General features: G+C 38.2%; 1 protein-coding gene and 1 pseudogene across 7 annotated transcripts in view; both read left to right on the top strand.

The window, feature by feature from the left end:
* FOXP2 (forkhead box P2) overlaps nt 1-23329 on the top strand; it is a 281533-nt gene that overhangs the window by 113305 nt on the left and 144899 nt on the right. The window lies entirely within an intron of this gene.
* Nucleotides 17083-17216, top strand: LOC142457554 (small nucleolar RNA SNORA67; annotated as a pseudogene).

A 23329-nucleotide genomic window follows, 5' to 3' on the forward strand; every position in this document is an offset into this window, starting at 1 on the left:
ATTCTCCAGTTGCACTATAGAAAATTTCGATAAAAATTTTAACCATTTTTAAAATACATTTTAGCTTTAAATATGAAAGTAATATTTGATTTTTTTCTACAACATTCTCTCACAATCTAGTTATTTTTCTACTTTATGATGGGGCTAACCAACCTTTCAAACAGAGTATATGTAGGTTATTTTCTAAGAATTTAAAAGGGTGGTTGAGAAAGTTTCAAAATCTGAATTCTCAAGTCAAGGTTTTTGTTGTTACTGGATAATGTTTCTTGCTGTGTCATGCGTAACATCTTTAGAAGACAAAGCATATTTTCTGTGTTTTTCTATTTTATAAGTTTTGAGAGACAAATACAGATTTTTAAAAATCTCTTTTGATGGCTTAAGTCACAAGAACAATACTCAGTTGCTCATTTCACTCTCCTGAATTTCTCTTAAATGTTGGAGAGAGGTGGCTAGATTTGAAGGGTGACCTGGGACAGAATCTATTCCTGTCAGAGAGTATTTATTTACTATTACTTTTACCTTTTCATTTTTCTAGGGTTTCGTGCAACAGATGGTACATTTTAAAGCTAAATGAAAATGAAAGTCATCATATTTCACAAACTTGAGTACCAACTCTAGTATTGACTTCATGTTCATACATATAGACATATATATGTGAATGATTGCATACTTTACACGTGTGTACATATTCTGTTTACCACTTGAAACAAAAGTTGAATAGGCCCAATCAGTAATGCATCTATTATATGACATATTGATGAACAACAGAAAAATATTTTGGTGCAAATAGGAGCTAAAATTAACCTAAGCATTGCCAAATATTTTGTCTTGATATTCTTACTGTATCCCAGAAAAATGTACCATAATAGTGACAGTGGAGACAGCCTCTGATTTTCATTTGTTTGATTTGCTGCTAGCCTTCCCTAGCCTTCCCGTACCCACAATCACCCATAATGAGGAAAGTTAGAGAGAACCTACAATAGATTCAATTTTATGAGACTAATTTCCAGATGACAATGGGTAAATTGCAATACATAGTGGCACACATGCATACACATACTTATAAGCATGTGCATGTACACAACAATTCTAGGATTGTTTGGGGTTTTCTTTTTGTAAAATACATTATCAAATTTCTAGCCTTGACAAATCTAGTTAATTTAGTTTAGGTTTGAAAATTGGTCGCATTATTGTTCTTGTTACATTTACAGCCATGAGACAGACTTGTGGTTCTTCAACAGCTGTGCAGTGCAGAGACGTAAATTAAGGTAAATGCCATTGCTTTGCTATCTTAGATGACTGTTAGTATATAGCACTGTAACCACTTCCTTCATTGTAGGTCACTCTCTAATATAAGTAATTAAAATGATAAAATCTTATAATTCTGTCTTTGAAAGTTCAAGAATGGAGCAGTAAGTAAACAGAGCGATTAAACATGGTGGTCTAAGCTGACTCTAGCACCAAATAGTCATGCAAGTTTGAGGAAGAGACTTGATATCTTTGTATGAGATCTTCAGGCTAAGTGATGGATACAAATATTCTGTAGTTAGAAATGTAATGTGTGTATATTATTATTTTTTAAGTAAATGATAGGCAACTTTTCTGCTCAAGAATTTGCATATTGTGTTGGATGTTGGCTTTTGGCTTAAGCGTTTTTTCTTTCTTTCTTTTTTTAGTTCAGTACTAAATAAGCAGCATTTGGGGGGTTAAAGTTTCTTAGTCAAAAAGTATGGTGTTTGGAGACAGAGTATTAAATCCTTAGGTATTAAAAGCATTGTGCATATATCATTGGAGTAGCTTTATATATTGATTTTTAGGAAAAACAAAAGCTACAGAAGAATTATTTTACCCATATATTTACTTTAATAGTGAATATTAAAATATATTATGACATAATGTAATGTACCATTTTAGGCTCATTTGTTTCCCTTCTCCAAAATATTTAAAATAATACTGGTGGACAAAAGCAGAAAATCTGTAGTATAATAGCCAATCTCTCTAAAATTTGGTAGCCTATGAGAAACTAAAGAATAAAGTACAAAATTATATAAGAAATGAAATACTTATTCAGGAATGAAATTATTTACCAACATCTGTAATATATAGGACATTGCTCAATATCTATTATCCAATGATAAAATTTCATTTAAGTAGGGATATAAAAATGGATATTTCCCTTTTAACATTAATTTCTAACATACAAGAACTGGAAACAAGTTAAAACACATTTGATTACAAATAATTAGAGCAGCATTATCTAGAATTAGAACATATAGGTTAGACTACAAAAATGTATTGTAATGAAGAAAATTCAGAAAAAATGCTAAGAGATATTCTTTTCTTTTTATATTTTTTGTGTATCTAAAAACATAATAGGTCTAATATATTATTTCTGGATCATTATTTTTAATGGGTTAATTTTAAAATTATTTACAATGATGGGATGTGTCTTGTGTGGTCCTGAGTCTCCTATCCAATTAAGATCACTTAAAAGGCAGCATGAACTAGGTAGATTTACAATATGATGATAGAATATGGTATTCCTTCAAATACTCGCATGTTACCACCCAGGGCCAACTGCTCAAGGCTGACACCCAGTGGAGGAGGATTTGGGACATGAACTCCCGTGGTTACTAAGCCTGCTTGTGTAGGAAACTTGCTTATAATATACTCTTGACATACAGGAAAATAGAGCACGTGGTTTGGGACTAAGCTGTTTGTATTCCTAATTAGGACTATAGGAACAATTAGTTGATAGCTTGGACCCTATTTCTTCAGTTAACCTCCTTGACAGATTGCGGTGAAGATTATAAAAATACCATATACTATACCAACCGTAAGTTCTTGTACTTAAAATCAGTTAATACATAAAGAAATGGTACCATGATAGGCTGTATGAAATTGATATATGATCCAAGGTTATAATAGACATTTTTCGTGCAATTCCTTATATTCAAACATACATTTTTAATAGCCTCAGCTATCCTAAAAATATAATTAGCCTAACTTGTACTTTTAAAAAGAAAGACCATGCATTTTAGGAACTAGGAAACCTTCTCCCCCAGCTGCATACTCCTATGACATGTGTAGGTCCCACTTAATGTCTGCCTTTTGTCCTAGACAAGAAAGACAAAGAAGGTCCTCTAGTGCCCAATGCAATTCCAGATCTGACATGCCGGCCAGTTAGCCCCTGACCTTTGGCCCTTCCATGCTTCCTGGAACTGATCACTGCCTGGTCTCATGCCGTGGCTCTGATCAGTTCTGGATCTAGTCATGTGGGCCTCAGGGTTATCATTGGATTGGTTTTCTGACAAAGGAAAGAGGCTCACCTTTGTGGCTGAAACTTGATTGTCAACATAACGACATGCAAGTCCACTGACAGACGGGTGAGAGTTGAACACCAGGGGCACGGACTCTGATCGAAGTAGGCTTCCACGTGTAAGTGAGATTAGTAAGTCTGCCACTGGAAGAAGAGGATCTTGTACTCATTTTGCAGATGGGAGGAAGGATAGTTTAAAGACCTTGAGCGATTACCACGTGTGGTGCAATGTGACAAACCCAAGAAGCATGTCCTCAGGGACTTGGGGTAGTAGGACTGGACGCACAGGGGCGTATGGCAGATCACAGTGCTGTAGGGAGGGAAAAGGCAGATATCAGTCATGTCCAAAGAGGAAGTAAACTCTCCAGGATGGTATGATCAGTGAAGGTTTGGTGGAGAAAGTTGTTTTCATGTTTGATTTAAAGCAGGGATGTTTGGTAGAGAAAACAGAGGCTAAATTTTGATGATAGAATCTTTTAAAAGATGTTATCAATGATTTAGACAAAGGGTATTATGAAGTCTGGTTAGTCAAGAATACATAATTTGTTTTTGCCAGCATGAAGATTTCTTATTAAGAGAATAATGAATGGATTAGAGGACTGGAAATATCCATCACCCATTGGAGAGCCTGAAAGGCCACGCTGCTGATCTATACTTTATGGTTGAGGCAGCAATGCCTATTACAACTTTTGATAAGAAAGTGACAAATGGTGCATTTAGAGATGTGTGAGGGGAGGGGCATTGTGAGGAATCTGGAACGAAGATCATGTTGAAGGCAATATTTAGGTAGGGAGTTTTAGACCTGTGACGATTCAGGTGATGGCAAGAGAAGGAAATAGAAATTAATAGCCAGCCTCTCACAAATTTCAAAATGAAGCCTGACAAGAGAGGCCTGAACTAGAGGCAGGTATCGGTAGCATAATCCAGAGACGCTCTCAGAATCCATGTGAGCAGAAGTCGTTTCTCATAAAGGTAATTTTCAAAAGAGGCACTTAGTATCATCCACATTGTGTCGGACAAGAAGAAAGAAGAAAAGAGACCGTAAACATTTTTACTGGTCAAGGAAAGGGACAGTGACAAGAAGATGGGGTTCATGGGCCTTCTCAAGCAGGCCCCACAGCAGCGATCACTTTTATGTGTAACCACAATTGAGCCAAACTGTAACACAGGTGATTTTTAATGCATTTTTTTTACTGTTTGCCATTTATTTATAGGAAATCAATACTAAAGTGATCAATAATGAATTGGGAAATAAAAAATATCAATGTTAAAAAATATCAATATTAAATAGAGCATCAGTCAATGCACTTTTTCTTCTCAGATTGCTGTGAATGTCTCCAATTATATCATTAAATGGCTACTGTCCATATAGTATGGAACTCCTATAAATTAAATCTGGAAGAAATTTTCTTCCTAGGAGGTCATATTTTCTCTTTTCTTAGCTATGCTGCTTTCTGTAATCCATTAGGATTTCAAATATATACTCCCTTGACTTCCCTACCTGAGCTGAAGTAAGAAAGAAATAGGACATTGATAGCGTTGTGGGAACTCTCGATAGGATTTAATACTTAGGCTGTGAATTTTATCTTAAGATGTTTGGAGGTGTTGTATAAGCTAAATTGAATGACAAAATGAACAGTGTCAGCACATGATTAAAGACAAAGATGAAATTATTTTGAAATTCACTCAACACTTAGGATTCTTTGTATTTCCTCTGAGGATTCTATTAATATCATTCCATCATCCTGCATTCTATGTATTTGCGTGATGTTCTTAAAATACCTCTCCGACATTCAGCTTTCCTATTGTACTTGTTCCTCCAGCATCCTATTTCCTTCTCTCATCATGCAATCTTGCTTGTTTGTCTTTATCTATATCCCTCGGATCCTTATTGAGAAAGGAGTAATATTAAATGCTTATCATTATTTAAATATTTTTGAGCCAAAACACAGTCTAGAATATTGTTTTGCAAGAATAAAAATACTGTACTGCTTCTTACAGTCTAATACATAACTATAAGACAGTGAGGTTTTCCATCATCATGGAAGCAGACTACCATGCATTTTTCCCTTACAGGGTGTTGTGCTGTAATCCCCAACACTTCAGTAAGCAACCTAACCCTTAACCACTGTCTGATCAGGTCTCCTTCGTGCAAAGCTAACATCCCTTATTGTGTTGTTCTCTTGCCCCAAGCATACTTTCCTTTATGCTATTTTTAAGTTATAGTTTTAGTATCAAAGCAACTCTAATTTTGCATATCTCAGCTACTAAGGTAGACCTATAACCCTGAGATTTTTTTTAAAGGTCAAGGGGTTAGAAATTGCAGCTAATTGATGACCTTCACAGGTGGCTCTTTAAAAGTAATGAGCGATGAGTACAAGAAATAAGAAAACGTTCCAAAGCTGATTGTGGTTACGGTCATACAACTCTTATTAGGAATGAACCAGTGGAGTGTATGGTATGTAGATAAAGTGCCCCCCAAAAAACAGTTAAAATAAATAAATGAGTCATTAGCAGAATAATTTGATCATTTCTTAAACCCCTTTATCAGATTTCCCAGACAACATTATAAGAAATAAATGTTCAACCTAGATATCCTTGGAAAGGTTGTATTAAGCAACCATTTTTTTTCTAAGCAAATCATGGATTGTGCTGCTTATGTTGTTTTTGTTGTTTCTGTTAGCCAACTTGTGTAACAATGAATTTGGAAGCAGGGCATTCAAATAGATGAAATTCTAATGAATTGTTTCTTCAAAAACATGAAGTCATCCTGTCTTAATATGAAAATCATAGAAGCTCAATTGTAAGGATCTAACGTGATTTTGCGTTGAATTATGTTTGCGCACAAAGTTCCTTATCCCAAAGGCACTTAAGAAGTGCTAATCAATTGCTACACTATACTTTTGGATTTTTTTTTTCTTTCAAGAAAACTATGTTCTCTGATTAGATGAGGAAGTAACCACTCATGAGAACTAATTAAAGTAGACCCTTGACATTCACCAGGTATATGTCCTAAGATCTTTATGAACTCTCAAATTCAAGAAATTCTCATTTTGAGAATAGGCAAAGATTTTTTCAGTCTTTCTCTTATATATGGTCCTTATTTATCAAGCTCCTGTCGCCTTGGACAAAATGTAGTACAAATTAACTTATTTTTTTAAAGAAATTACTTCTTAGTTATTGTCTACTTCAGAAAGAAACTTCTCTTTGCTCTCATGTCACGTTATCTCACGTGACTTAGAAAACAATAGAGAACAGCTAAAGGGCATTCGGTGATGTGTGTGGCGACTCTGCAGGCCAAAGGCTCGGTCAGGCTCCTAGAATGTGTGAGAGAGTTTCAGCTCTCCAAGAAGTACGCAGGATTCATATTGCGAGCTGTGGGGACCATTTTGCAGATAATCAAGCCAATTCCCAGCCTCTGTGATTTTAAGCATCTACTCTACTAGGGAAGGAATGCTGATGGCCCAATGACTTCGAGGTCGAGGTCGGCTGCTGACCACAAACTTGGCATTTGAAATCTAGCATTTATAAGGGAAATCAGAAGTGATCAAAGTGCTTCCTCCTTTCATTGTTATTTGTTTGAAGATTTGAAAGAGGTTTCCTATGTCGTCATGGGTCACTTAACAACAAATTGCCTACAGTATTTCTTAAGAATGCCCATTAACTACTATATCTGTAATGGGAAAAGGCAAGGCTATGGATGTTGAAGAAGGCGCACAATTGTCATTGTGAGATAAGCATTGGGTGGTTGACTGCAAGACTGGCTGATCAAACCCACTAGCCATTCTGCGGCCAAAAGATGAGGCTGTCTACCCTCTTAAAGACGGACAGTTCTGGAAACTCTAAGAAATAGTTCTCCCCTATCATTTACTGTCACTTTGAGTCACAGTCAACTCAGTGGCAGAGGATTTGGTTTGGTTTCAGTATGAAAAAAATCTCATAGAAGTTCAGTGAGTTAATAGAGGCTTTAATAACTACCAGTTGTTGACTGGCTTTGTTCCGGAATTCTGAGATTAGGGTTTTATCCCTCAAATTATAGAGGCTTTCTCCTGGTTCAACTTCGACTTTAAGATTTGAATCATATTCAGATGTGTCTGAAAGTACTTGGGGTTATTTAAAAGTAACAAGATGTTGTCATCTTATCATGCATATTATGTTTCTATCAGTGTAGACATAGTACTTGTAGTAGCTAGTAGTTAAGCACTTGAATAACACAAAATAGAAAATTCTTTTGCACAGTATATAAATTCTTACACTTCTGATGGTAACACTTGAATTGCTGTAAAAACTGCCACCTTGATATCTTCTACTGCTAGTGCTGCTGCACATTGGCAAGTGACAAAGCAAGGCACACAGTGAGGGTTCTGGCATGCTGACTTGAGGAAAATCTGTTGTCTCTCAGAAAGATTGTGACAAATTCTTGGATAGAATATTTTTGTAAAATGAAAAACAGCATAAGAAAAGAAAGCCATTCACTCTCTATCCCAACTTTTTATCATGAAGCTTACCTTGCTTTTTTTTTTAAAGCTTACCTCAGCAGACTTTGAATTCTTTCCAACCTTAAGCCAATGCTATCTTGAGGTCTGTTTTCTCTTTTATGCCCTCTGGATGAGGTTGTTCTATGTGCTGTCTCTTATTTATGCTTGGTGAGTGTTATTCTTCTGCCGGTACTGGATCGGCAAAGATCTTTTGTAGAGCTGGGTTTTTTCTAACATATTCTTTGAGTTTTTCCTTGTCTGGGAAGACGCTTACTTCTCCATCTATATTGATCAATAATTTGGCTGAGTAGAGTATTCTTGGATTTGCATTGTTTTCCTTCAATTTTTTGAATATGTTACTCCACTCTCTCCTCTTCTTCATAGTTTCTACTGATAGGTCTGAGCATATTCTTATTTGGGAACCTTTATATGTGATAGCTTTTTTTCCCCCTAGCTGCTCTCATGATTTTCTCTTTTCCTCAAAGTTGGATAATTTAACTATTATGTGTCTTGGTGACTTCTTCTTGGGATCTAATCTAGCTGGTGTTCTTTCAGCCTCCTGAATGGTTGCCTGGTTTTGATTCATTAAGCTAGGGAAGTTTTCCTCCAAGAATTCCCTCACTATTGTTGCAGATGACTTCGTTGTTGCGTCTTCCTCCAGTAAGCCAATAATTTTAATGTTGTTCCACTTCATACCATCAGACATAGCTCTTAAGTTTTCTTCAGCTTCTCCGATGATCTATTAGACTTTTTCGCGTTTGTGAAAGTCTCTAAGTCATTGATGCGGTTCTCTGCTTCCTCCAGTCGATTCTCGAGGTACATGTTTCTGCTACTGGTTTTTGTTATCTCCTCAATAAGCTTCTGTAGTTCCCTTTGGCTTTTGGCTTTTAACTTTTCTGTCATTTCATCCTTTTTCTGTATTGTTTCCTTCATATCCTGTATGACTCCAAGTAGCATTCTTAAAATTTCTTTCTGTGGCAGCTCAATGTCTGCTTCTTTTAAGCATGTTGTTATGTTCAGGACATCTTCTGCCACTGCCTTTTGTTTCTCCCATTTTTTCGAGTTGAAGAGCACTGCCTCTCTCTGGGACACTTGTAGGAATGCCTGTTTGAACTGCCTATAGCTTATTTCACTATGCAACTAACCTACCAGTTTATCCTCCTGTGGCTTCCCTCGCAGGGGAGTGAGCCAGAAGGCTGGTGGGTTGCCTGCTTTGGTGTTGGGGAGGTGGGCCACAGGTTCCTGCAGAAGCTTGGAATGTTGAGGAGTGTTGTCTGAGCTACCTTAGGACCCCATGCATGCAGGCAGGAATTCCCCTGTAAGAAGTTGAGCAGAGTATCCCCTGGGGAATGTCAGGAGGGCTTTTCCTAGCCTAGCTAGCTACACAGGGTGGAGCTAACCTAGTTATGTGTGGCACGGGCGTAAATGCCCTAGGCTAAGGGGCATGGTCTGGAGATTAGCAGTAGTGTGTGAGAGACCAAGAAACAGAAAAATAGGAGTAAAAAAAAATTAGAAAGCAAGCCTGCTGAGCCTGTGGGGGGCAGGGAGAAGGGAGGGGAGGGATTAGTGTAGAGATGGAAACAAATGCAACAATGTAGCTGAGTGTTAACAGTGGGACAGGAGGAAAGTCAAAGGAAATAGAGGAAAGAGGGAGGAGGCAAAGAGCATTTATAGAGGTCTAGATAAAGACATGTATATATGCAAATTATATATGAGAATGGGGAAATAGATCTATGTGCATATATTTATAGGTTTAGTATTAAGGTAGCAGAAGGACACTGATTGGGACTCCACACAAGTACTCCCTCAATGCAAGAATACTTTCTTCTGTTAAATTGGCATAATATGATGCTCACCTTCCCGACACAACAGCTGAAGACAAAGTGGGTGAATAAGCAAATGTGGTGAAGAAAACTGATGGTGTCCAACTATCAAAAGATATAGCAACTGGAGTCTTAAAGGCTTGAAGGTAAGCAAGTGGCCATCTGGCTCAGAAGCAGCAAAGCCCACACTGAAGAAGCACACCAGCCTGTGTGATCACGAGGTGTCGAAGGGATCATTTATCAGTTATCAAAGAACAAAAGAACATATCATTGTGTGCTCACCTCCCTGATATGACTGCTGAAGACAAATGGATGCATAAGTAAATGTGGCAAAGAAAGCTGATGTTGCCCGGCTATCAAAAGATATAGCATCTGGAGTCTTAAAAGCTTGAAGGTAAACAAGCAGCCTTCTAGCTCAGAAGCAAGAAAGCCCACATGGAAGAAGCTCACCAACCTGTGCGATCACAAGGTGTTGAAGAGATCAAGTATCAGACATCATCAGAACAAAAATAATCTTACCATAGTGAATGAGGGGGGAAGTACATAGTGGAGACCCAAAGCTCATTTGTAGGCCACTGGACATCCCCTTACAGAAGGGTCTTGGAGAGGAGACAAGCCAGTCAGGGTACAATGTAGCAATGATGAAAAATACAACTTTCCTCTAGTTCCTAATTGCTCCCCCTCCACCCCCAATATCATGATCCAAATCCTACCTTGCAAGTCTGGCTAGACCAGAGGATGTATACTGATACAGATGGGAACTAGAAACACAGGGAATCCAGGGTGGATGATCCCCTCAGGACCAGTGGTGTGAGTGGCGATACTGGGAGGGTAGAAGGAGGGTGGGCTGGAAAGGGGGAACTGATTTTAAGGATCTACATGTGACCTCCTCTCTGGGGGACAGACAACAGAAAAGTGGGTGAAGGGAGACGTCGGGCAGGGCAAGATATGACAAAATAATAATTTATAAATCATCAAGGGTTCATGAGATAGTGGGGAGTGGGGAGGAGGGGGAAAACGAGGACCTGATGCCAGGGGCTTAAGTCGAGAGCAAATGTTTTGAGAATGATGAGGGCAATGAATGTACAAATGTGCTTTACACAATTGATGTATGCATGGGTTGTGATAAGAGTTGTATGAACACCTAATAAAATAATTAAAAGAAAAAAGCTTACCTTGCAACTGCCACTTTAAAAAAGCAGGTCAACTGTGAGACTCACTGGCTGATCCATTGATAAATAGAGCCTTCTTTGTCTCACGAAGCACAAACCCCAGGAACAGGCAGTCCAGAATGGATATAGGTGCTCAAAGGTGACTGATGATCAGGGTGGGTTGAAGCCTTCTGTTGGCCTCAGTGCAACAGTTTTCTTAATGCTCACAGGATGGTGACCCTCCTCCAGGCATCTTATCCATGGAAGGCAGATGGGAAAATGCCGATCGGTACAAACCAGAGGAACTGCCCCCTTTAACAAACTGTCCTCGATGCCCTAGGCCGTGATGTTGGACCCACACCATATTTCAGGATACCCTTTCCTACCACTGCTTCAGGTGAGACAGTGAAGGTGACTATTCACCAGTCATTTAATCACCCAGTAAAGGCAAGGTCATTTTCCAAAGGAGGAGAGGAGTAGGAATTATGAGGTAGGCATCTAGCCATGTTTGACGCTCACAGCCATTGCCACAGAACCGACCCATGGGGTGGTAGGAATATGAGTAAAATGATTTCTCTGACTTGAGATACTTTAATGACCAGAAAAATCAGCTTTCTTTTTATTCTTAAAAGAAAAATTAGAGACATACAAATCAGTGTACTACTGTGACTTAAGTAAAATGGTTTTTGAGGTTTAAGAGTCTTTATCATGCAATGTTACTGAAGAGTATCTGCTCAGTACTAGATAAAGCACAACGCCAAGTAAAGGTAATTTTTCCTCTCTAGAAACTCACTGTTGAGGCATGGCAGCTCTTCTGAGCCGCCCCAGTGGGACATATGCAGGCAACAGGGTAAACACTGGAGAACACATGCACAGAGTGCAAGGAGGGAAAAAAATACTTCTCAAAGTGTCGTTTAAAAATATATACAATAAAAAGTAGTCACCAAAGTTGAATTTCCAACAAATTTAGGTCATAAGATTATTTTTTTCTTGTTAGACTCTTTCTGATATTATTGGACGGATCAAAGTAATGTTCACTCCCCCATCCCCCAATGGAAAAGACAGTTCAGACTTCTATGTTCCCTGCAGTAACCTCTTATTATAAGCAGCTTTCGTCGAAAAATCTGTCTTGTAAAAAGTATGGCCAGAGAGTCCCTTAGTGGCAAGGATGGTGAGACTGCACCTTACATACTTTGAACATGCTGTCAGAGAGATTAATCCCTGGAGAAGGATGTCATGCCTGTTAAGCAGAGGGACAGCAAAGGAGAGGACGACCTTCAGCAAGATGGACTGACGCACGGGCTGTAACAATGGACCCAAGCATAGGAACAACAGTGCAGATGGTACCGCACCAGGCAATGTCTCCTGTAGGGTCTCTGCAGGCTGGAACTGACTCACTGGCACCTAACAACAAGATCGTAGGAGAATAGAGACTTTATGGATTTGCTAACACCTCATAGGTCTGGGGTTGAAATTCAACCTGATCAGATGATAAGACTTTTTTTTTTCAAGCTGCCCTTCTCCGTCTATATTTGAAATAAGTGAATTATTTCCTCAGACATTTTCAGTTTGGGTGAAGAGAGTGAGGGAGAGAAGAAAGGCAGAAGGTCTGATCCCAAGCAGAAGAGAAAGAGGGGAGGTCTCTGATGTCTGTGTGCGAGGCTCCCCCAACACAGCCAGGGTTAGTCTGTGGGTGTTTTCCTTGCCTCCCCCAGGGCACCAGCGGAATAAGAAGCAGTCATTAGTTTGACTCAGCAATACTGTAAATTCATAATAACTTTTAATAATCACCCACTTCCCACAAGTTCTACATTTCCAGTACCTTTCCAGAATAGAGTTAGACTATCTTCTTCTTAAAGTTTGTGGCTTATGGAAATATTACCATTGGATATTGTCTTTCAGGTAAAGAGAATGACATAAGGAACTGTATTAGAGAAACTTGTCGACGCCCCATGATTTTGAAAACAAGAAGGGCAAATAGCCCTTTTATTTATTTGTTCTCCTTTAAGAGAAATGTGTGGATTTTATAGTATTTTCTATTTTAACTGCCTTTTCTCTGTATTTTTTTGCATTTGAAGTTTATGCACTTTGTGAAATGATTAATTTTCTTGATCTACTCCATATAGATTTTTTTAGTATATGCAAGGGACTTCAAAAATTGTGTTAAAATGGAATTAAAAGAAGTGGACCTTGTACATAAACTTTTTGTAGCCCTTTTGTGTTTGTATTCAAGTCCCTTGCATACCATTAGGCTAAGGAACTCAAACCCTAAAAGCTAGCAAGTTCCAGAAAGCAATGATAGACTGAGTGCAAGGCTTCCGGGAAGAGTGTGCACTGTCATGCTTTAGTGCTGACATTCCCTATGAGAGTCTTGCTTCTTTCCTCTCTTTTTCCCCTATTACATGCAAAAATAAATCCGTCCCTCATGGTTGCCTCTGACTTCAGGCCCTGTATTGCAATCCCTTTGTTAAACACCTGACAACAAGCAAAGAGGTCCCTAAATGTTCCCAGTGATTTGCACTGTATCGCTCACCACCTACTGTGGAAGAGAGGCATCGGGTTCTGCTCTGCTAAGATGACAACCAATGTGTAACCGACCTGGAGCCATTCTGCACTGTAACACATGGGCTCACATGAATTGGAATAAACTTGAAGGCAACTAGCAAATACAATTTTTATTAAATCCTAATACATTGAAATCCATCTATGAAATACACAAACACATATGCCTCAGTACCTCAGACTCAAGTGCTTACCAATGAGTGATCCTGAATCTTTAAGGACAGCCATTGGAGGTCAAGTTTAGTCCATGCTCCAGTTTCTGATAAAGTACTGACAAATGTGTTACCAAATGCTGAATGTAGCTTGCCATCACATTATGTTAATTCACACCATACCAATACAAATCGATTTAAAAGAATCACCTTCTTCAGAACTAGTTTATCCTGAAGAATTTTTCTAAAGACCAAATTAGAAGTGATTCCTTAAGCAATTGACGCAGGTATGCTATTTGACATGTCTGTTCAATAATTGTTTTACACTGCTAGCTCAAACTGAGGAAGCTATGATGTCTTTGTATTCTACCTTTTTGCTCGCTGTTCTATGCAAGGCACCATTTCTATAACTGAAAGAAGAGTTCAATAGTAACGTAGACGTAAATCGAAAGGACTGCTTGATGTCATTTCACATGAAGCAAATGACTGCCATGTTCCCTAGGGTAAGGTGGGGCTGCAAACTAAAAACAAAACAGCACTCAGATTTGTTAAACTAGTTTTACAATATCTCTGTGTATGGAATGCACATCTTCCATCACACAATCCTTCACAGAAACATGATTAAATACCTTCACTTGGCTAAGCGGATATCAGATGCTGCAGAGAACAAAGATGTTCCTATCCTCAGGAAGTCAACAATCTGGCTAGGTAAAAATTCAGGATAATAACCATTTTTCTAAGTTCTTTCTAATGAAACCAGTGGTCTAAGGTAAGGGAGAAGAGAAATCTTTGCTTGATAGTATGGACTTTGTGACTGCTAAGGCTTTGTGTGTTTTAAAAAATTGTGTTCAGTTATTCCATATTCTTTTTTTTAATTAAGATTTTTCTCACTGGCAATTGTGCATGTAAAAACCAGTGACTCCTATACAAAAATACTTTATTATACAAGGTACACTGCCTTCAAGTTGCCATCTGAAGATTTGGTGGGGAGAGGTTCACCTGAAAAGACTATGGATTTCCATGAGAAAACTTCAGTTATTGCGTATTCTAAGAGCGCTATTGAAATGTGGACCAAGTTCAAGTACAACAGAGTATGGTAGAGGTAACTAAAGGCGAAGTGAGTCTGACACAAAGGAAATTAACCTAGTAAGAAAGTAAAACGGAAAAGAGAGTCATAATAATTTCTTCCATTAAAAACATAATGTGGTAGGAATGAGTAAACAAACCGCGGTGCCCCTCTCCAATGGGACCCTGCATTGGTGGAGCAATGAAGCCTTGATGCACGTGACAGTGTGGATGCAGCTCGAAGTCTCTGTACCGAGTGAAAGAAACCCAGCACAGAAGGGCTCACTGTCTCACCAAACTCACTGCCTTAGAAAGGAGAAGTCCATTGATTAGTGGTGACTAGGGGCAGATATGAATGAAACGGGGTATTTCTTATGAGAGAAAAAAATCACCTTCTGAAAGGGTAAGGTAGTTCAGTCAATTATTATAAATATTATCAATAGGTTGGACACCTGAAAAAAATGAATTGGCAAACTGTATGTCATAGTTTTGAGGGGGTTTCAAAAAGTCCATAGAAAAGTAGCATAGAAAATTCCTGAGCTTTCTCCCTGAACTTTTCAAAGCTCCTGCATATTTACAGTGAAGACGAGTAACTGCCGAGGTTGGTCATGTACAAGCAGGCACCTTGCGGGTGTGCTTCTTTGGTTTGGATGGTTAGGGTCACGATTTCCTGTGACATCCTAATCTGTTCCTATCCCCAAGTCTGTTGTGCAGTGCCAGGGGTCTTAAAAGCCTGCAGGAGGATATTCAGTGTACAATAATTGATCTGCATTCACCTGGAACCGCAGAGGAAGGAGAGTCAGGAAAGGGAGAAGGATGTGGAATGTGAGGCTCACTGTCTCCATGCACAAGTGCTTTCCTTGCCAAGAAACAGGAAAACTGAAGGGTGCCTGGCTACCATTCCTAAAAATTTTGGCCAAAGATTCCACAGAACTATCCTTATTAAAAGGATTCATCTTTATTGAAAGTCGGAAAATGAACAGCATACTTTGAAATTCTGTTGGAATCTAGAATCCCTGGAACCATGTATGCGGGTCGAGCCCCTAAATCTCTTGACCTGAGATCATCTTTAAGCTTTCTACCAACATCGATTGCTGGAAGTCATCTTAAAAGTGAACAACTAGTTTCGAGTCCCCCCTAGGAAGGTCTGCCTTGAGCAGTCGACTCCTTTAAGAACTATCTATATGGGAACAAACTGACAGCAGATATTTGAAAAATTAAATAGATTCCTTAGGCAAGAGTGAGGTTATGTTAACAAGGGTAGGAAATGTCAGAAAAGTAGAGTGAGCCTGGTCGCACAACTCAAAGAATGCAATGAACGTCACTCAATGGCGCACATAGGACCTGGGGGCTGGTGTGCGATGTGCTTTGTAAATTCTCAACGCAGCACTAAAATTTAGAAGGGAAAATGTGGCAGGCACTTATTTCCCACCATTACTGAGACTAAGGCAAGAGTATTAGAGTTCTCATATGAAAAAATCAGCATTCTTATAAATTTGACCTTTATGTTAGGCTTTTTAACATTAGAATATTTTATGAAAATTGTTTCTAATGTTATATATTTTTATTAATTTTTACTTGTAACTAGTTAGCCTTCATATGTGTTAACTTTTATAATGACTTTCAACTCTTTATAATGACTTAAATATTGAAAGAAAACAAAATTATCTTCAAATTTGGAAATATATATGACTCATTTATTCAATTAAACACTTTCTGGTCATCAGGGGAAAAGCAAAAAAAATTGTTTTAGACTATTATGCATTCAACATATTCATTACATAGAGAAAGTCTGCATTCAGTTACCTTCCACTTACCCCTTGGCATGCCAGTTTATCTGTTTGAAGTACTTTTCTGTGTGCTTGATCATAGGTGCAAGGTTTTTATTGGAAAAAAAGTAAAATAAGGAGTCATTAGAAATATAATTTTATAGACGTCAGAACTGCAAAAATCTCTTTTTCCTTTTTAAAAATTTTTTTCACAATCACTATAACTGGGCTTTATGGCCTAAATTATACAGTGATAAAGTTACTTTTATACTCTGGAAGTAACTGATCATATTCTTGATAAGACTTTGTGATAGGTTGTTCTAAAATAAAAAGTAAAATCTATAGTCACCTTAAGAAAGCATGGGTCTTAGTGCTTTCAAAGCTATACAGTGAAATATATACTGTGAAATGGAAAAATTTTGAAAAGCACCCTGTGAAAATTCTAGCACTGAAAATCTTTGCTATTTATTTATAATCCTCATAAGTATTTGTTTAAATAGATAAATACATTCACATACATTTATAAATATGGATCTATTTAAATGATCCACTGCACTCAGGGGTCAATGGAATTGAGTCCTAACAGGGTGTAAGTTGACACCTGGGGAGTCGCTTCGCTCTCCTGAGCCTCAGTGTTTCTCTTCTGTCGTCAAAGCTATGAAGTAATGCACATGCCCAGGGCATCAAAATCTAACTTGCAATGTGTTGTCTCAGTATTGCATTCTTCAGCTACAATGCAGGTGCTTATAAAACTAAAATCCTGGCCCAAGGTGATTCCCTCTTCCAAGGGACCAACTGGTGCCCCTCTCAGGAAAGTAGCAGCTTGGAATAGCATATGGCCTGCCTGAGATGTCCCTGGGTGAAAGGACTGCTCTTCTCCTTTGGCAGCCTACAGAGATTAAAAAATAAAATCCTGAGTGAGAAGCTGGGCCGGGAACTCAACGGTTTCTAAAGTTTACCTCTTCAGAGGTCAACAGCACATAAATAAACGATCTGCTTTGTAGCCCCAGTTCATTACTGTGCTTGCGCTCATTCATTTTTCAGGAAATAGATAACATCTTTAGAAGGCTCTAACTTCATTTCCCATTCATAATGGAAGATTAATTTTGTTGACAGATTACATGGCTGTCTTGTATTCTACTAGCTAGAAGCAAACTGAACGATTTCAAATCTGTGAACTAGGAGAGCATGTAATAATAATACACTCACTTCCTTTTAGAAGGCTCGGAGTATGTGGTTTGAATACTCATGCAAACAAGCTGGGCCTTTTAGAAAATGAAGGCAAATTTCTGCTTATTAAATTTTGAAATATGTTTCATAAAACATAACTGGAATCCAACTTGGAAGAGAGGCGCAGCCAAAAGATCCCACGATTATCTGCGACATAAGCTCACTTCATTTTATGCTCTATTAATGCATTCACTATTGATTCTCTGATTATATTCCCTATTGATGTTATATAGCTATACATTTTATTTATTCATCTTGGAATCTTGTTATGCCTATACATGTTATCAAAATAAATAACTAGAAGTAAAAATTATGACTATAACATGTAGATAGCAGAGAAGCCCAAAATATGAAGAGAGCTATTTGGAATGAGGTTAATTCTGCTAGTTAATGGTAAGTAATAAATATAAGAGATGACTTGTACTAAACTCATCAACATTTTTATAGTCAGAAAACATTTTAAAAATAAGATTTCTTTTAAAAATAAGAGGTAGATGACTCTTTGAAGTGTCCACATACCCATTCAGATTTGTGTAATGTGATTTGTCCTGCAGCTGCTTCAAATTAAGAACAGGTGTGGAAGACAGATTATGCAAATACTCATATTAATGTAATTGTCAAATTGGTGTGTTTACCATTGTGCTTTTAAAGAGTAGACTGTACTCCTATTTTAAATGTAAATTAGCTTCATTCTTGAGAGCAGCTATTGGGTAATGGAACTTGTCCTGGCTTAGAAATGAATAAATTCTAATAGAGAGTAAGGCACTTCTAAAATCTGGCATGTTTCATCCCCTGTAAACTCTTTTCTATATAAAAAATATAGTCTTTATGTATCATTTTAATGTATGTAATTGTGATGATCCTATGAAAGTTTGAGTTGGTCTGCCATTAGACTGTGATTTTCTTTCTTTATTTTGATCTGCAGTGATCATCATGACACCTTTTGCTCTTTCATCTTCTCTTATTCAGGACTCATCTAAGCTTCCCTGGTTTGTGAACCTAAAAACTCCCAAAGAAACATATTCTTTGGAAAAATTGCATTCAAATTCTTAAAATAATTTTAGTCCATCATGAAATTTACTTATCTTCTATTATCTTTTTGGACTTTAAACCTTTACACACTGATTTGTGCATTTGAAACCACGTTTCATGAGTAGATACTAAGAGTCCCCCATCCGTGTGTGGGAGGAGTTTGTACTGCCCATTAACCGTGACGGGTCACCACAGCCTGAGAAGCGTTTTTCTTGGTCCCTAGCTGACTGGAAGCTCCGTGATGAAACATGGAGATTGCTTTATCTAAGCTAGTGTCTTGGACAGTGTAAGGGGGCACTGAGCACTATAACCAGAGGTTTTATACAAGTCATATTTGTCTTTTTTCTATTTATGTGGAGATTAAGCACAGTTTTTCTAATATTTTTCTCCTTCTGGCTATCTTTCTGGTTCACCATAACTTTAAGAGTGTCCTTCTGTCCCAGCGACTCTTTTTCAGCCATGCCTGAATCTCACAGAAACAAGTAGGAACCCTATAAAATTCTTAATGAAGCCGGGAGGAAATGGTTTTACTTATAACTGGAGACTTCCTTTTCTTGGATATCTTCCTTTTGTGGAATCCAAGTGAGTTCTGTGGTTAAAATCAGCAGTGCTTCCCAAGTCAGGGATGTAGAGGTCTTTTCCGTGGAGAAGGGGTCTCCAATCACGAGTACCATTGGAGGCTTCTATCATGATTGTTCTTTCTCTTTATAGGAGCCTGGTGGTGTAGTGGTAATGAGTTGGGCTGTAATCCACACAGTGGGCAGTTCGAAACCACAGACAGCTCCATGGGAGAAAGATTGGGTTTTCTACTCCTGTAAACAGTCTCGGAAACTCAGACTGGGTCGCTATGAGTCAGCAGTGACTCGATGACAGTGTTTTGATTGAACTATATTCCCATGTACTTTATATTTTTTCATTATTGAAAAATGAAATTCAAAAATACTGGAGTTTCACCATGAACATTTTGAAGTGCCCTCATACACATCATCCCCACTTTTTGGGAAACACTTTTGAGAACGCAGTGGGTCTGGTGGATAAAGTTAGCTGATTAGGCAGCAATGTGTGGAATACTCTTTTAAAAGAAAAAGTCAATGGCATCGATGAACCTCTATTGGAGGTTTCCTGAGCATCATGAAAGCTTCTTGTGTTGAATACTAAAATGTGCCCTATTGGGAAGAGTGCTATTTTAAAACTCTTTGATCCCCATCCTCCTGATAATCATCTCCACCCCACATCCAATCGGCAGGGAGCGCCATCGAATGGGGGTGAAGTTGACAGAGACATGCCATAATCAAAAATACAAACAAGGGAGTGTTTGTTTGTGCAACTCGAAGCCTTTACTCCACATTAAAGAGTCTGTCATTTATCCTTATTGGCGAGAAAAGGAGCTGCCACGGAGACCAACAGCGGATGAAAAGGAGCTGATCCGAGGGGGCTGCTGCTTGCCCTGCGGGGATCAGAGGAGGAGCTGCCACATCCCCTGTCCTCGCCCACGGTCCTGGGGATGCCCATGATCTGAACCACTCCCTACTGGGGAGTAAAATGCGCACTAAAAGAGATAATTCTGATGAATTTGGAAAAATAAATAGTGTGATACTGGCAGTCTTTTGTTTGATCTTAATAGTTAAGAACGGTGGCATCTTCATGCTTCATTCATCAAATCAACTACTAATCCCAAACTATATTTCCATGGAAAAGATCAAGGCCTTGTCCAATCCACAAACTCCTAAACATCCAGGATTAATGCCTCTATGGAAAGATGCATGTCCTACATAAGGCAAACAGTGAATATTTTTTGTCTCTACCACTCTCTGCTTCTGATATTTCTGATTAAATTTGTGACAGATGCATTTTAGAAATACCATGAATGAGAGTTTCTTCTAGTTTGTAATTTGCAAAGTATATCTCCATGACTACTAGAAAAAAATGTTTTCAATCTTTAAAAAAGTACCCCCACAGAAGTTGAACACTGCACCGTGCATCCAATCGACCATGCTGACCTGTTGTGCATATCAAATCATTGTTTTAACTTGCAGTTATTTTATTTTTAATCTCCTAAAATTAACATGAATAAATGCTTTTCATAGTAAGCAGAAGTTTGCTTTAAAAATCATTAATCCTTACTCTAAACTCTTGGGCTCAAGCCTATATTTGTCCATTTTAGGGTAGTGATTCAAGGTGAAAAATCTAAGGTTTATTCTGTGCTGCGTGTCATGATTAGAAATCTTCAGAATATAGACTTCCTCAGAGATGGGAAGCTGGTTTAATATGTTATGCCAGCCATCCTGAAAGCCATTTCAATAGATGCTGTTCCCTGGCATTTGTTTTAGAAATAATTGCATGCAAATGTAGTTTAACATCTGTACTATGTCTCTTAATCCTGACCAGGCATTTTCCATTAGATATAGTCTGGAAATCACATTAAGAAAAATATATCATCTGTGAAATTATATTCTGAATGCCCCAAATAGCAAAGAAAGGGGAAACATCCCGTTTGAATTGAGTATGAAGCTTTTCTTTTTTCTCTGAACCCCAAATTCTAAAATATTCATTTCACTTCCTTTAGCTCTGTACTATTCCACTGAACTGAGTGTGTCTTCCAAAATTTTCTGCTATTTAGTTGACCATAAAACTTTTTGAAAATTAAAATATACTGCCATGTCAAATTAATCTACTTTCAACACTTTTGCTTCTATGACATTAAACAAAAGTTACACTTTTTTTACCTCTATGGCAATAAAAGTCAGGGAAGTTAAAGTTGAACATTTGTGAGCAGTATTTTCCAAGAAGAATTTTGGTACTGAATGGATTTTAACTGTCTTCACATTTACTCATGTATTTAAAGAATTTGGGAAGGAATATTGAGGAACAAAATACATGTACAATCACAGGAAAGCAACTGGCTGGATGGAAGACGAATGGGGAATTCCTTGAAACAAAAAAGTTATTTCTTGCCACCATAGAGATTTTTAAAATGCAATCTGCCATTCTGCACTGGTTCTAATTTCCTCTGGATTATAATAGTCATACCTCTGGGCGTGTTCATGTGTATTTGGCCCTTTAGTCTCCTCTCCAAGAAAAAACAACAAATGATTAATACATTTGCAGTACATAAGGCCCCTTCATGTGACTGGAGATGCTTGGGATCTGACTGCTGCTTCTTGCTCTGTCCTGCCCTTGCAGACAGACAACCTTGGCCTTATTTCCCTCACACTCTTGCCCAAACCCTGCTAGACTCTGGGTGTTATTGAACGAAGCCAAGGTCAGATACCTTCAAGACTTCAAACAAACGTTGCTCTTGCTCTACACTTCTCCCCACTGCTATGTCGCATTAGCCCTTCTTTAAACCTAACATCCCTCCTTTGTCACCGAATCTAAAATGTCTTTCCTTGTGCCACAAAAGTAGCCCTCCTCTGTGTCCCCATGATTCTCCGTGCATGCGCGCATGTCATAGCTCTGGCTGGGAAACCCAGCCTTGGTGAAAATATCACTGCCTTTTCCCAGGGAACATTTTTAGGAGCCCCTCTTAAGCAAGCACTTGCATGAAACCCTCTCCCTTCATAAAACTTTATACCATGGCATATTTCTCCTTGTCTTAGCTCACTTCTTCTCCTCAAGACGTAAAAGGGAGATTTATGGATTTTTTTTCTTTTGAAACCATAAAATATGTTAGAAGTACCCCAAACTAAGCACTGTTATTCTTTTTTTGAGCACAAGCTGTACCTGCCTAACCTCAGTATACCCAGAAAATGTCTCTCCAGGAGAATCTGTTCATTATATCTACTAAAGAATTATTATATAATATGAAACGATGTCTCTTACTCTTCAGAAGTGTGTAGAAGGCAAGACTCCCAATCTCCCCTCACCTCCCCCAGTGATGAAAGTGCTCTCAGATAAAGCAAACGAGGCTCCCACAAGTGACAAGTAAGCAGAACACAATAGAACACCTGCTCTCCTGAAGACCATCTCACATTGAATGTCTATGGAGTGCCTCCTTCCTCCCTCTTACAATAGCACCTTGCAAGTACACTATGGCCATGGTTTGTTTTCAGTGACTCCAGGTGTGGGAACTGACATCCCTTGAGATTCAAATTGCCTAGATGATCAATGAACAGGGACAGGTCTTTCCTTCTCGCAATCAGCAGTCAGGCTATTGGCTCCATCTTTGAACTCAGTCTTACTTAGAGAGACAAGCTGTGGGTAGGAGGTGTCCATATCTTTTCTGGTCTTGGCTTTCCTTCTGGGATTTCTAACAGGTTTGCCAATTTGTGCCAGTTAGGATGGCAGCTCTCTGATTGGGAAGGGGATTGAGTAGGCACAAAGTGAAAAAATTCAGGCTGGAACTGAAACAGAATTATATTCTATAGTCTTTAATCCCTCAGTTCTCTTTTAACAATGGGATAGAGACTGAATCTTAATATGTGAGTGTCAGTGGAATTACAGTGTCAGTAGCATTAACCATAAAAAATTTTCATTTTCCAAATAGTTGTAGTATCTGGATTGAGAGACTATGCTTGTCAGAGATTTCTTATTCTTAATCTACAATCTGTTAAACAGGGAAAATGAAAAAACGTATAACTTAAATTATAAACTATGTTAATGTCAACTACTAACCAATCCTTTCATAAATAGTTGCCCATATTTGTATAGTTTAATTTAATTCCTTATTTCACTATTTTTTTCATATCACATTGCAAATGTTTTTGAAGAGTGTTAAGGTCTGATCATACAAGCTGATATTTTAGGAA

Source organism: Tenrec ecaudatus, chromosome 9 (assembly GCF_050624435.1).
Source record: "Tenrec ecaudatus isolate mTenEca1 chromosome 9, mTenEca1.hap1, whole genome shotgun sequence".
In the NCBI taxonomy this organism is placed as follows: Eukaryota; Metazoa; Chordata; class Mammalia; order Afrosoricida; family Tenrecidae; genus Tenrec; species Tenrec ecaudatus.